Source organism: Arachis hypogaea, chromosome 14 (genome assembly GCF_003086295.3).
Source record: "Arachis hypogaea cultivar Tifrunner chromosome 14, arahy.Tifrunner.gnm2.J5K5, whole genome shotgun sequence".
In the NCBI taxonomy this organism is placed as follows: domain Eukaryota; kingdom Viridiplantae; phylum Streptophyta; class Magnoliopsida; order Fabales; family Fabaceae; genus Arachis; species Arachis hypogaea.
This window is the reverse complement of record NC_092049.1, coordinates 70,174,096-70,188,942: the sequence shown is the minus strand read 5'-3', so window position 1 is coordinate 70,188,942 and position 14,847 is coordinate 70,174,096. Positions and strand designations below refer to the sequence as shown.

The 14,847-nt window shown below is 37.0% G+C and overlaps 1 non-coding gene across 1 annotated transcript; it reads right to left on the bottom strand.

Moving 5' to 3' along the window:
* Positions 1-14,334: 14,334 nt before the first annotated feature.
* On the bottom strand, positions 14,335-14,438 carry LOC112745925 (small nucleolar RNA R71). Its single transcript, XR_003173830.1, has one exon. It is a non-coding gene; the product is annotated as a small nucleolar RNA R71 (small nucleolar RNA).
* Between the last annotated feature and the right edge of the window lie 409 nt (positions 14,439-14,847).

The following is a 14,847-nucleotide window of genomic DNA, read 5'->3' as shown; positions in this document are numbered from 1 at the left end:
GTGGTGAGGCCTGGGCTACCAGCATGAGTCCAGCCCAACTCCAGCTCAACTTTCGGCCATGCACCTGGTTGACATCGATTTTCAGGTCACGCAGCCGCGTGGAGCACGCGATCGCGTGGGGGGCCAGTATTCCCTTGCGACACGGACGCGTCAGCGATGCGATCACGTGGGGTGATTTGTGCCATTGGCACGCCTCCAACGCTGCTCCTGCGAAACTCTCTGTGCATATTAATATTATCTCCCATCTCCTTGCGACGCGGACGCGTCGCTGATGCGGTCGCGTCGCGTGCTCGCTTCTTTTCTCTTTTTTTTTTTTTGTAATCTGAAAAATGCAGAATGCAGTGTTAATATGAATGTGATGCAAAACTCCAGGTTCAATATAACAAAATAAAATTCAAAAACGAATAAAACTAAATAAAAGTGAAAAAGGACGATCATACCATGGTGGGTTGTCTCCCACCTAGCACTTTTAGTTAAAGTCCTTAAGTTGGACATTTGATGAGCTTCCTGTTATGGTGGTTTATGCTTGTACTGATCCAGGAATCCCCACCAATGTTTGTACTTCCAGTAACCTCCGGGGTCCCAAACTAAGCATGTAAAGCCTTAAGAAGCTTCAAACAGATTCTTAGGCTCCCGGGGTGACAATTGCCAGAACAGATTCCAGGATCCCAAACTTTATTTTTACACCTATTTTTGTCTCGATCTGCATTTTTCCAGCCAGGTGAAAGGTGATCTGAATTCTCACTGCAGCGACCAAACAGCTTCCTAGACCCATTCAGTTGAGCTCTACACCAACTTTTGCGTTTAAACTTAAAGCTTCCAACCATAATGAACCTTGCAGGACAATTCTTACCACTGGCCATCGTCCTGTTACTCTTAATGCCACAAAGAGCTCTAAGTTGACCATCCGTCTCCAGTAGCCCATATTCAAGTGGGATTAGAAAGCTATGGGATATGAATTTTACCCACTTGAATGTTGTGAAGAATGATGGCAACTTAGGGGGAGGTGTTTTTAATGAAATTGCAAGCTCCACTCCCTTGTACTCTTCTCTGATAATTACCACCTCTTTGCAAGCTTCTTCAATTTCAACCTCTTCTTCTTGGTAGCTCTCTTTCAATTCAATTTCCTCTTCATTGCTTTCCAAGGGCATGGGAGGTTGTGCTTCTTCTTCTTGAATCTCCATCTCTTGATCAACCTCTTCCAAGTCTTCAACTATGATATGCTTTGGAGGTTGTACACCCTCCTCAGCATCAATTTCAACCGTCTTGGAAGGAGGCTCTATGTCTTGACTTTCCCATGGAGGTTCTGCATCTCCTAAGTCTTCAACCAACTCTTCTTTTTCTTGAACAATGACAGCGTCTTCTACTTGTTCTAGTACGAATTCATTCTCTGTCATGTCCACTGGGGTTTCTTGTATTTCCTTCATGCTACGCTCTTTACTAGACTGTCCACATGGGGCTGTGGCTGATCCTTATGTATTTAAGCACCTAGAAGCCCATTGAATTAATGCTTGCCCCAGTTGTTGAGTGGTTGCCTGAAATCGATCCACTATTTCCTTGAGACGATCCTTTGCCTCTTGATGCACTCGGCTTTCATAAGTAGGATCATAGTGCTCTTAGATTGATGGATATGGAGATGATGAATATTGAAGTGGTGGTTCTTGGGAGTAATTGGGTTGGAATTGGGGTGGTTCTATATATGGTTCATATGGCTCATAAGGTGGTTGGTATGGTGGTTGAGGGTTAGGGTCATATGGAGGTGAATGGTGTAAAGGGGCTTGTGAGTGTGGTGGTCCAAAGTTATGTTGAGGAAAGGGTTCATAGGCATATGGTGGTGGTTGTTGATAGTCCATTGGAGGTGGTTGTTGCCATGAGGATTGATCAAGTCCTTGTGGCTCCTCCCATCTTTGATTGTTCCAACCATGGTGCCTGTTCTCATTGTAATTTCTTCTTCCTGCAACATTATTGTAACCAGACTCATAGCCAAAGGGGTGAGAGTTCATAGTAGTAAAATAAAAATTAAAAATAAAAATAAAAATAAATTTAAATTAAAAGGTTATTTAAATTTTGAATTTTTTGAAATTTGAAATTTTGAAATTTGAATTTTAAATTTTTTTTTTTTTGAAATTTGAATTTTTAAAATTTGAAATTTGAAATTTGAAAATTTTTAAATTTAAATTTTGAAATTTTTTTTTTATATTTGAATTTTGAAATTTGATTTTTGAAATAAGATAAGATAAAAATTTTAAAAATAAAAATCAATAACCTCTTAACTTAAGAAAAAGCAAAAAAAATAAAAAATAAAAATAAATAAACAAGCAAAAATAAAATATTTATAATAACCAATAATAAGGCACACGTTTGCAATTCCCCGGCAACGGCGCTATATTTGACGTTAGGATTTTTGCCAGTAAAGAATGTCATAAAAATAGTCGCTTTGTAGATATAGTCTCTAAACCGACAAAAATCCCTTCATACAAACGTTTGGTTGTCACAAGTAACAAACCCCTTTTAAAATTGATAACCGGGTATTTAAACCTCGGGTCGTCTTCTCAAGGAATTGCAGGGAGGTATGTTCTTATTATTGGTTATGGGAAAAAGGTATGTTTTGGGGTTTTATTAATGTATAAGATAAAAAAAAACAATAGTAAATGGCAGAGGGAATAAAATAATAACAATAAAAATAAACTCTTGGCAAGGTATTAGAAATTGGAAGTCCTATCCTTATCAATTGAAATGAGAATTGGGTTTTAATCCCACTTTGTTAACCTCTAACTATGAAGGTAAATCAAGTGGATTGATTAGCTTAATCCTCAGGTCCTAGTCAATTCCTATGGAAAGACTAGAGTTATTGGAGCAACTCCCAATTTCAACCACTACTTTATTTGACAGCTCAAGCGTTACCAATAAATCAACCAAAGCCAAAAGGGAAAAATCTAAATTATTTAAATAAAGAAAAGCAATCATAGATCTGAAAATACCTCAAATTAGCACTAATAAAAATATCAAATGTAACATGGAAAAGTTCATAAATTAAATTAGAAAAATAAATAAAAGGAACATTGAACCTGTGATGGCAGAAGATGAAATAATCATGAAGTGGAAAGAATCCTAATTCTAAATCCTAAGAGAGAGAGAGAACCTCTCTCTCTAAAAACTACATCTACTCCTAAAATTGTAAATATGAGAGCCTCCTTTATGAATGGATGTATTCCCCCACTTTATAGCCTCTAATCTGTATTTTTTGGGCCGCAAACTGGGTCAGAAACAGTCTAGAATTCGCTGGTTTCGAATTTCAATGCGCTAATTTCCGTCACTACGACGCGGCCGCATGGATCACGCGGTCGCGTCACCTAGCGTCAGGGGAACTATAGCATATTATATATCAAATCGAAGCCCCAGACGTTAGCTTTCCAAAGCAACTGGAACCGCGTCGTTTGGACCTCTATAGCTAAAGTTATAGCTGTTTGAGTGCGGAGAGGTCAGGCTGGACAGCTTAGCAATTTCTCCAACTTCTTGCATTCCTTCCACTTTTGCATGCTTTCTTCCCATCCTCCAAGCCATTCTTGCCTTATAATATCTGAAAATACTTAACACACATATCAAGGCATCTAATGGTGATAAGAGAGGATTAATAATAAGCAAATATAAGTCCAAAGAAGCATGTTTTCAATCATAGCACATAATTAGGTAGGCAAATGTAAAATCATGCAAATAGTATGAATAAGTGGGTAAAGAGTAGATAAAAACCACTCAATTGAGCACAAGATAAACCATGAAATAGTGGTTTATCAGTCATCCCTTCCCGGATCCTACTTGGAATACCACAGACAAGGTTTAGACTTTTCGGATCCCAAGAATGCTATCTTTATTCTAGCCTATACCACGAAGGTTCTATTCTCAAATTCAGATGCTCTGTTGTCAGGAGAGACGACGTGAATCATTGATGAGAGACCCAAGAGAATGTACTCTGGCTGTCATCCAATGACTACGTTGAACATCATGTAGACCGCTTTGTGGTTGTCAGGCACGCGGATCTTGGCTAAGCAAGTAACGAAGATTCGGTGATTGTCACGGGTCACCCCTTCATTCTGACTTAATTGAATTAAGAACAAGAGTATATCTTGGAGAAGAAGTAGGCGTGAATTGAATGAAAAACAATAGTACTTGCATTAATTCATGAAGAACAGCAGAGCTCCACACCTTAATCTATATGGTGTAGAAACTCCACCGTTGAAAATACATAAGTGAAAATAAGGTAGGCATGGCCGAGTGGCCAGCCTCCCATGGAGGTCTCAACGTGTAAAAGTTACATAATATGATCCAAAGATGGTCAAAAGACTAAAGACCTCTAAATAAATCTCTAAAAGTAGTTTTTATACTAAACTAGTAACTAGGGTTTACAGAAAATGAGTAACTAAGTGCAGATAGTGCAGAAATCCACTTCCAGGGCCCACTTGGTGTGTGTTTGGGCTGAGCATTGAAGCTTTTTGTGCTTAGGCTGTTCCTGGAGTTAAACGCCAGCTTTGGTGCCAGTTTGGGCGTTTAACTCCAATTCTGGTGCCAGTTTGGGCGTTTTACGCCAGAAATTTTAGGCTGACTTTGAACACCGGTTTGGGCCATCAAATCTCAGGCAAAATATAGACTATTATATATTGCTGTAAAGCCCAAGATGTCTACATTCTAACGCAATTGAAAACGCACCAATTGGGCTTCTGTAGCTCCAGAAAATTCACTTCGAGTGCAGGGAGGTTAGAATCCAACAGCATCTGCAGTCCTTTTTCAGCCTCTGAATCAGATTTTTGCTCAGGTCCCTCAATTTCAACCAGAAAATACCTGAAATCACAGAAAAATACACAAACTCATAGTAAAGTCCAGAAATGTGATTTTTGAATAAAAACTAATAAAAATATAATAAAAACTAACTAAAACTATGTAAAAACAATGCCAAAAAGGGTATAAATTATCTGCTCATCATAACACCAAACTTAAATTATGTCTTGTCCCCAAGCAATTAAAAATAAAGTAGGATAAAAAGAAGAGAATATATAATAAATTCCGAAAACATCTATGAAGATCAATTTTAATTAGATGAGCGGGGCTAGTAGCTTTTTGCTTCTGAACAGTTTTGGTATCTCAATTATCCTTTGAAATTCATAATTATTGGCATCTATAGGAACTCAGAATTCAGATAGTGTTATTGATTCTCTTAGTGTTATTTCAGAGAATCCGTAATACTTCTCTAAATTCTTATACCTCAAGAATCAACACTCTTGACTTCAATATCAATTGCACTATACATTTCATACATTCAGAATTACAGATAATACCACCACATCGAAGTAAATAAGATAACTCAGAATATATAATTCAAATCTCATGCATTATACTATTTGTTTTTCTTTTGATTTTTTAAGTTCAGTGAGAAATACACGAGATAACTTCTTAAAATAAGCATAGAATATCAAATAAATTTATCTAAACTAGAAAAAACTAGAAATACTACTAATCATACAAAGGCTTTAAACAGACAGCAGAAAATAAAAGATAATAACTGAAAAATAGAAAATAAGTGAAATTGTAGATAAGAAACTCAACCACCTCAATAATGGTGGCCGCTCCCTCCTGGGAATCCTCTCCAAGCTCCAAAATCATGCCTCAGCTCATCCATGTCCCTCCTTTGGCTCTGCTGCTCCTCTACTAGCTGTTGGAGAAGGGCAAAGTGGCCCTCATAGTCTATCCTCAGCTAATCAACAAAGGATGCCAACTGTCCAATAGATGCTATCAGCTGATCCTAGTAGTCTCGTAGAGGGAAGTAATATCCCTTAGGCATCTCAGGCTGCTCTTGCTGAAGAGGGAGAAGTAGCTCCTACAGTAGTGCTCGGGCATACTCCTTCGCGTATTCCATACCATTCCTAGTGATCGGCCTGTCGACGTCAATAAGGGTGTCTCGATCAATGCGAACTTGAGCGGCATTACATAGGTGGAAGATAAGGTTCGAAAAAGCCAATCTAGTAGAAGTTGAAGCCTTTACGTTTATGCTGTATAACTATTAAGGTATCACACGATGCACCTCCACCTCGTTACCGAGCATGATGCAGTATATCATTACAACTCGGTCAATAATAACCTTAGACTGGTTAATCATAGGAATAATGGAGCACTGAATGAACTCCAACCACCCTCGACCAACCGGCTTTAGATCATGCCTTTCCAACTGGTATGGTTGCCCTCTAGCATCCCTCCTCCACTGTGCTTTGGGAAGGCATATGTCAGTGAAGATCTGGTCCAATCTCTGATCATTGTTGATCCTGTGAGTGTAAAAGGGAGGGTCTTCTCCGGACTGAGGCAACAGCAGCATATCCCTCATTTTCTCTGGGCCGAACTCTAGGATTCTCCTTCGAACCATAGTGCGCTAGTTCTTCAGGTCGGGGTTCATGCCCTTGACATGCTTGTAAGTCACCTAAGCATTGGTGTAGAACTCCTAAACCATCAGAATGCCTACATCAGTCACGGGGTTGCACAGAACTTCCCAATCCCACCTCAGAATCTGCTCCTGAATCTCGAAATATTCATCTGGTTGCAAGTAAAATCACACCTACGGGGTCACCTTCTGTTTGCTTACAATCTCATGGAAGTGATCCTCGTGTGTCTTGGAGCTGAACCGGTTGTTGTCAAACAGACAGGTTGTGGGAGCCTTCTCCTTTCTCTTCCTAGAAGAGAATTTTCTGGTCTTGGGTTTCATATGGAATAGTCACAAGGAGAGAAAAATGGAGCACCCCAACATCAAACTTAGAACTTTTGCTCGTCCCGAGCAAAGAGAAAGGGAACAAAAAAAGAAAGTTAAAAGGGAGGGTATGGTGAAAAGGAAAAAAAGGGTTGATGGTAGAAGGGTAATAGAAAGAAGAATAGGGAAGATGGGGGTGGGGGTTTCAGTTAGTTAAGGAATAGAGGGGGTTTAAATGAAAATAATGATGGTGGTTGGTGGGTGATGAGCCGATAATTTATACGCTTTTTGGCATTATTTTTAGGTAGTTTTTAATATGTTTCAATCACTTTTTATTATATTTTTATTAGTTTTTAATTAAAAATCACATTTCTAGACTTTACTATGAGTTTGTGTATTTTTCTGTGATTTCAGGTATTTTCTGGCTGAAATTGAGGGAGCTGAGCAAAAATCTGATTCAGGCTGAAAAAGGACTGCTGATGTTGTTGGATTCTAACCTCCCTACACTCAAAGTGGAATTTCTGAAGCTACAAAACTCCAAATGGCGCGCTCTCAATTGCGTTGGAAAGTAGACATCTAGGGCTTTCCAGCAATATATAATAGTCCATACTTTGCGAGAAGATAGATGACGTAAACTGGCGTTCAACACCAGTTCCATGTTGCAGTCTGGCGTTCAGCGCCAGAAACATGTTACAAGTTGGAGTTCAACGCCAGAGACAGGTTACAACCTGGCGTTTAACTCCAGAAACAGCCCAGGCACGTGAGAAGCTTAAGTCTCAGCCCCAGCACACACCAAGTGGGCCCCAGAAGTGGATTTCTGCACTATCTATCATAGTTTACTCATTTTCTGTAAACCTAGGTTACTAGTTGAGTATTTAAACAACTTTTAGAGATTTATTTTGTATCTCATGACATTTTTAGATCTGAATTTTATACTCTTTGACGGCATGAGTCTCTAAATCCCATTGTTGGGGGTGAGAAGCTCTGCAGCGTCCCGATGAATTAATGCAATTATCTCTGTTTTCTATTCAAACACGCTTGTTCCTATCTAAGATGTTCATTCGCGCTTCACTATGAAGAAGGTGATGATCCGTGACACTCATCACCTTCCTCAATCCATGAACGTGTGCCTGACAACCACCTCCGTTCTATATTAGATTGAATGAGTATCTCTTAGATTCCATAATCAGAATCTTTGTGGTATAAGCTAGAATTGATGGCGGCATTCATGAGAATCCGAAAAAGTCTAAACCTTGTCTGTGGTATTCCGAGTAGGATTCAAGGATTGAATGGCTGTGACAAGCTTCAAACTCGTGATTGTTGGGCGTAGTGACAGACGCAAAAGAATCAATGGATTCTATTCTGACATGATCGAGAACCAACAGATGATTAGCCATGCTGTGACAGAGCATTTGGACCATTTTCACTGAGAGGATGGGAAGTAGCCATTGACAACGGTGACACCCTACATACAGCTTGCCATGGAAGGAGCCTTGCGTGTGTGAAGAGGAGTACAAGAGAAATGCTGAAATAAAGAGGACAAAGCATCTCCAAAACTCCAACATATTCTCCATTATTGAGTAACAAGTATTTATTTTATGCCCTTTGACTTTTTACAATTAAAACTAAAAATTATTATTGATATTATATCCTGACTAAGAGTTACAAGATAAACATAGATTGCTTCAAACCAACAATCTCCGTGGGATTCGACCCTTACTCACGTAAGGTATTACTTGGACGACCCAGTGCACTTGCTGGTTAGTGGTACGAGTTGTGAAAAGTGTGATTCACAATTCGTGCACCAAGTTTTTAGCGCCGTTGCCGGGGATTGTTCGAGTTTGAACAACTAACGGGTTATCTTGTTGCTTAGATTAGGAAAATTTTGTCTTTTGAGTCAGAGTCTTTTACTTTCTTTTCAAAAATCTTTCAAAAATTTTTATTTTTCTTTATTAATCTGTGATTTATCTTTAAGTCTTCTATTATTGTTCTTGTTAAAACTTTGGAATCCTTATTTCCTTTTTCAAAAATTTTTCGAAATTTGATTTTTTTACTAATAATTGAGTTTTTATGTTTGAGTTTAGTTTTACATTTTAAGTTTGGTGTCAATTGCATATTTTATATTTTCCTTTAAATTTTCGAATTTGTGTCCTTTGTTTTCCTGGATCTTCAAGTTGTTCTTGTTTAATTTTCTTGGTTGATCTTTAGTTTTTCTTGTTCTGTTTCTTTTCTTGTTTTTCTTGTGCTTTTTCAAAACATTAGCTTTCAAAAAAAAATTTTTATTCTTAGTTATCAAAAATACTTCTTCAAAATAAGTGTTACATTTACAGCTCAATTGGCTAGAGCGTTGGTCTATGTTCTTGGTGATTGGGTATCTTCTTTTTAAAATCTTTTTCAAAAATAATTTTTCTTTGATTAAATCTTGTGCCAAACCATAAGTTTGGTTTCTTCTTGTTGATCTTTCTATAATTTTCGAAAATTTTGTTTTGGTTTTCTAAAAATTTTAAGTTTGGTGTTCTATCTTCATGTTCTTGTTGTTCTTGTGAGTCTTCAAAGTGTTCTTGAGTCTTCCTTGTATTTTGATCTTAAAATTTTTAAGTTTGGTGTTCCTTGGTGTTTCCCTCCAAAATTTTCGAAAATAAGGAGCATTAGATCAAAAAATTTTAAGTTTTGTGTCTTTTTATTGTTTTTCTTTTTCCTCATTGAATTTAAAAATATCTTTTTCCTTTATTTTAATTTATTTTTCGAATTCTACTTTTAAAAATTCAGATTTTATTTTAAAATTTTTTATTTTATCTTATCTTAGTTTTAAAATTTCAAAATTCAAATCTTTATCAAAAATCATATCTAAAATTTTTCAAATCTTCTTAATTAAGTAATTATTTTAGTCTTAAATTTCTTGTTTCTAATTTTCGAATTCTATATTTAATTTCAAACTATTTTATTCTCTTTTCTTTTATTATTTATTCGTTCCCTTTTTACAAAAAAAAAAAAATATATATTCTATTTGCTATTCATATCAATTCCCTTTTCTCCATCATGGATCTAAGTAGAATTGAACGGTCCAGAAGGACTCTGGGGTCATATGCCAACCCCACTACTGCCTCATATGGGAGTAGTATCTGTATACCCTCCATTGGAGTCAGTAGCTTTGAGTTGAATCCTCAGCTCATTATCATGGTGCAGCAAAGTTGCCAGTATTCTGGTCTTCCTTAAGAAGAACCTACAGAGTTTATGGCATAGTTTTTACAGATTACTGACATAGTACATGATAAGGAAGTAGATCAGGATGTTTACAGATTATTACTGTTTCCATTTGCTGTAAAAGACCAAGCTAAGAGGTGGTTAAATAACCAACCTAAGGCTAGCATAAGGACATGGAAACAGCTGTCAGAAAAATTCCTGAATCAATACTTCCCTCCAAAACGGATGACGCAGCTAAGGCTGGACATCCAAGGCTTTAAACAAGGAGATAATGAATCTCTTTATGATGCCTGAGAGAGATACAGAGAGATCCTAAAAAAATGCCTCTCTGAAATATTTTCAGAATGGGTGCAGTTAGACATCTTCTATTATGGGCTTACAGAGAATGCTCAGATTTCTCTAGACCACTCAGCTGGTGGATCTATACACATGAGAAAGACAATTGAAGAGGCTCAAGAGCTTATTGATACAGTTGCCAGAAATCAGCATCTGTACCTAAGCAGTGAATCTTCCATGAAAGAAGAGGCTAAAACAATAACTGCTAAACTCAGTCCTGTAGAACAAATTACTGAATTCAATCAGCAATTAGACTTTCTAACAAAACAGCTGGCCGAATTCAAGGAGATACTACAAGACACAAGAATGGCTAATCTGAATATGGAAGTACAGTTGAAGCAACAGAACAACAATTATCAAAATAAATAACAGAAGAGTGCCAAGCAGTTCAATTAAGAAGTGGGAAAACATTAAATACCTCACTTCAAGGCAGCAGGAAGCCAAGAAATGAACAACCGGCTATCCAAAATCCCTCTGAGTACAGTAAGAGCCCAGAGAGGAATAAATCTGGCGTTCAAACGCCAGAAATAGGCAAGGAGTTGGCGTAAACGCCCAATGAAAGCTCAGTTCTGGTGTTCAAATGCCATGAACAAGTAAGGAGTTGGCGTCCAACGCCACTCCAGCATCCAACCCTGGCTTTCAAATGCCAGTGAGGGATCAGACACCTACAAGTGCTGATAATAAATCCCTCAAGACGGCTTCTCAACCTGCCTCTGTAGGAAATAAACCTGCAGCAACTAAGGTTGAGGAATATAAAGCCAAGATACCTTATCCTCAAAAACTCCGCAAAGAGGAGCAGGATAAGCAATTTGCTCGCTTTGCAGACTATCTCAGGACTCTTGAAATAAAGATTCCGTTTGCAGAGGCACTTGAGCAAATACCCTCTTATGCCAAGTTCATGAAAGATATCTTGAGTTATAAGAAGGATTGGAGAGAAATTGAAAGAGTTCTCCTCACTGAAGAATGCAGTGCAGTCATTCTGAAAAGCTTCCCAGAAAAGCTTAAAGATCTTGGGAGCTTTATGATACCATGCATATTAGAGGGTAACTGCGCCAAGACAGCTCTATGTGATCTTGGGGCAAGCATCAACCTAATCCCTGCATCCACTATCAGAAAGCATGGCTTGACTGAAGAGGTCAAACCAACCCAGATCTGTCTTCAACTTGCTGATGGCTCCATTAAATATCCATCAGGCATAATTGAGGACATGATTGTCAAGGTTGGGCCATTTGCCTTCCCTACTGACTTTGTAGTGCTGGAAATGGAGGAGCACAGGAGCGCAACTCTCATTCTAGGAAGACCATTCCTAGCAACTGGACGAACCCTCATTGACGTCCAAAAAGAGGAGATAACCCTGAGAGTCAATGAGGATGAGTTTAAGTTGAATGTTGTCAAAGCTATGCAACATCCAGACACATCAGACGACTGCCTGGGCGTTGATATTATTGACTCCCTGGTGGAAGAGGTCAATATGACTGAGAGTCTCGAATCAGAGCTAGAGGACATTTTTAAAGATGTTCAGCCTGATCTGGAGGAACCAGAGGAAATAAAAGAACCTCTGAAAACTCCTCAGGAAGAGGAGAAACCTCCTAAACCCGAGCTCAAACCACTACCACCATCCCTGAAATATGCATTTCTGGGAGAAGGTGACACTTTTCCTGTAATCATAAGCTCTGCTTTAGGGCCACAGGAAGAGAAAGCACTAATTCAGGTGCTAAGGACACACAGGACAGCTCTTGGGTGGTCCATAAGTGATCTTAAGGGCATTAGCCCAGCCAGATGCATGCACAAGATCCTATTGGAGGATGATGCTAAGCCAGTGGTTCAACCACAGAGGCGGCTAAATTCCGCCATGAAGGAGGTGGTGCAGAAAGAGGTCACTAAGTTACTAGAGGCTGGGATTATCTATCCTATTTCTGATAGCCCCTGGGTGAGCCCTGTCCATGTTGTCCCTAAGAAAGGAGGAATGATAGTGGTTCATAATGAAAAGAATGAACTAGTTCCTACAAGAACAGTTACAGGGTGGCGTATGTGTATTGAGTCTTGTGTCAATACAAGAACAGTTACAGGCTAAATTTCTTGTTTGAGTCTTGTGTCAAATTTTAAGTTTGGTGTCAATTGCATTTTTTTTTAATTTTCTTAAAATTTTTGAAAATTCATGCATTATGTTCTTCATGATCTTCAAGTTGTTCTTGATGATTTTCTTTGTTTGATCTTTACATTTTCTTGTTTTGTGTCTTTTCTTGTTTTTCATATGCATTTTCAAATTGTTAGTGTCCCTAGTACGAAAGTTCTTAAGTTTGGTGTCTTTCATGTCTTTCTTTTCTTAAAAAAATTTTCAAAAATATGTTCTTGATGTTCATCATGATCTTCAAAGTGTTCTTGGTGTTCATCTTGACATTCAAAGTGTTCTTGCATGCATTATTTGTTTTGATCTTAAATTTTTATGTTTTGTTTCATTTTATTGTTTTTCTCTCTCCTCAATAAAAATTCAAAAGTCAAAAAAATATCTTTTCCTTATTCTTCTCATAATTTTCGAAATTTTGAGTTGACTTGGTCAAAAATTTTTTAAAATTTAGTTGTTTCTTGTTAGTCAAGTCAAAATTTCAATTTAAAAACTTTATCTTTTCAAATCTTTTTCAAAATCAATTCTTTTTCATTTTTTTTATGATTTTTAAATTTCATTCTTAAAATTTTTCAAAATCTTTTTCATTTTTCTTTTAATGTTTTCAAAAATTTTAAAACTAATTTTTCAAAATCTTTTTCTTAATTTATTTCATATTTTCGAAAATCCTTGCTAACAATTAATGTTTTGATTCAAAAATTTCAAGTTTGTTATTTTCTTGTTAAGAAATATTCAATCTTTAAATTCTAGAATCATATCTTTTAGTTTCTTGTTAGTCAAGTCATCAACTTTAATTTTAAAAATCAAATCTTTTTAATTTCTTTTTCAAGTCTTTTTCGAAATAAATTTCAATTATATCTTTTTAAAATTTTAATTTCAAAATCTTTTTCTAACTTCTTATCTTTTCAAAATTTATTTTCAAATCTTTTTCAACAAACTACTTGACTTGTTTGTTTTAATTTTAAAAAAATTTACTATTTCTTATCTTTTTTCATAACCACCTAACTACTTTTTCACTTCTCATTTTCGAAAACAACTAACCACTTTTTCAAAATTCTCTTTAATTAACTAATTGTTTTAAATTCTAATTTTATTTTATTTCTTTTAATATTTTCGAACACTAACTAAATAATTAAAATAAAAACAAAAATATTTTTCTTTTATTTTACTTGAAAAAAATTTGAATACTCTCTCTCTCATCTCTTTCTATTTATTTTATTTAATTACTAACACTTCTCTTCTACTCATAATTCAAACCCCTCTCTTCTCTCTGTGTTCTAATTCTTCTTATTCTCTCTCTACCTCATTCTTCTATTTTTCTTTTCCTCTGACACATAAAGGAATCTCTATACTGTGACATAGAGGATTCCACTACTCTCTTTGTTCTCTTATTTTTCATATGAGCAGGAACAAGGATAAGGACATTCTTGTTGAAGCTGATCATGAACCTGAAAGGACTCTGAAGAGGAAGCTAAGAGAAGCTAAAGCACAACACTTCGGAGAAGACCTTACAGCAAATTTTGAAAAAGAGGCAAACATGGCAGCCGAACCTGAGAACAATGGTGGAAATGCAAGGAAGATGCTTAGTGACTTTACTGCACCAACTTTCAACTTCTATGGAAGAAGCATCTCAATTCCTGTAATTGGAGCAAACAACTTTGAGCTTAATTTTTAATTAGTTTCTCTAATGCAGCAAAATTGCAAGTTTCATGGACTTCCATTGGAAGATCCTCATCAGTTCTTAGCTGAATTCTTGCAAATTTGTGACACTGTTAAGACCAATGGGGTTGACCCCAAGGTCTATAGACTTATGCTTTTCCCCTTTGCTGTAAGAGACAGAGCTAGGATATGGTTGAACTCACAACCTAGAGAAAGCCTGAACTCTTGGGAAAAGTTGGTCAATGCTTTCTTGGCCAAATTCTTTCCACCTCAAAAGATGAGCAAGTTTATAGTAGAAGTCCAAACCTTCAGACAGAAGGAAGGTGAATCCCTCTATGAAGCTTGGGAAAGATACAAGCAATTGATCAAAAGGTGTCCTTCTGACATGCTTTCAGAATGGAGCATCTTAGGTATATTCTATGATGGTCTGTCTGAATTGTCCAACATGTCATTGGACCACTCTGCTGGTGGATCTCTTCATCTGAAGAAAACACTTGCAGAAGCCCAGGAACTCATTGAAATGGTTGCAAATAACCAGTTCATGTATACTTTTGAAAGAAATCCTGTGAATAATGGGATGACTCAGAAGAAAGGAGTTCTTGAGATTGATACTCTGAATGCCATATTGGCTCAGAATAAAATATTGACTCAGCAAGTCAATATGATTTCTCAGAATCTGACTGGAATGCAAGCTGCATCTGGCAGTACTAAAGAAGCCTCCTCTTTGGAGAAGCTTATGACCCTGAGAATCCTGCAATGGAAGAGGTGAATTACATGAGAGAATTCCATGGAAACA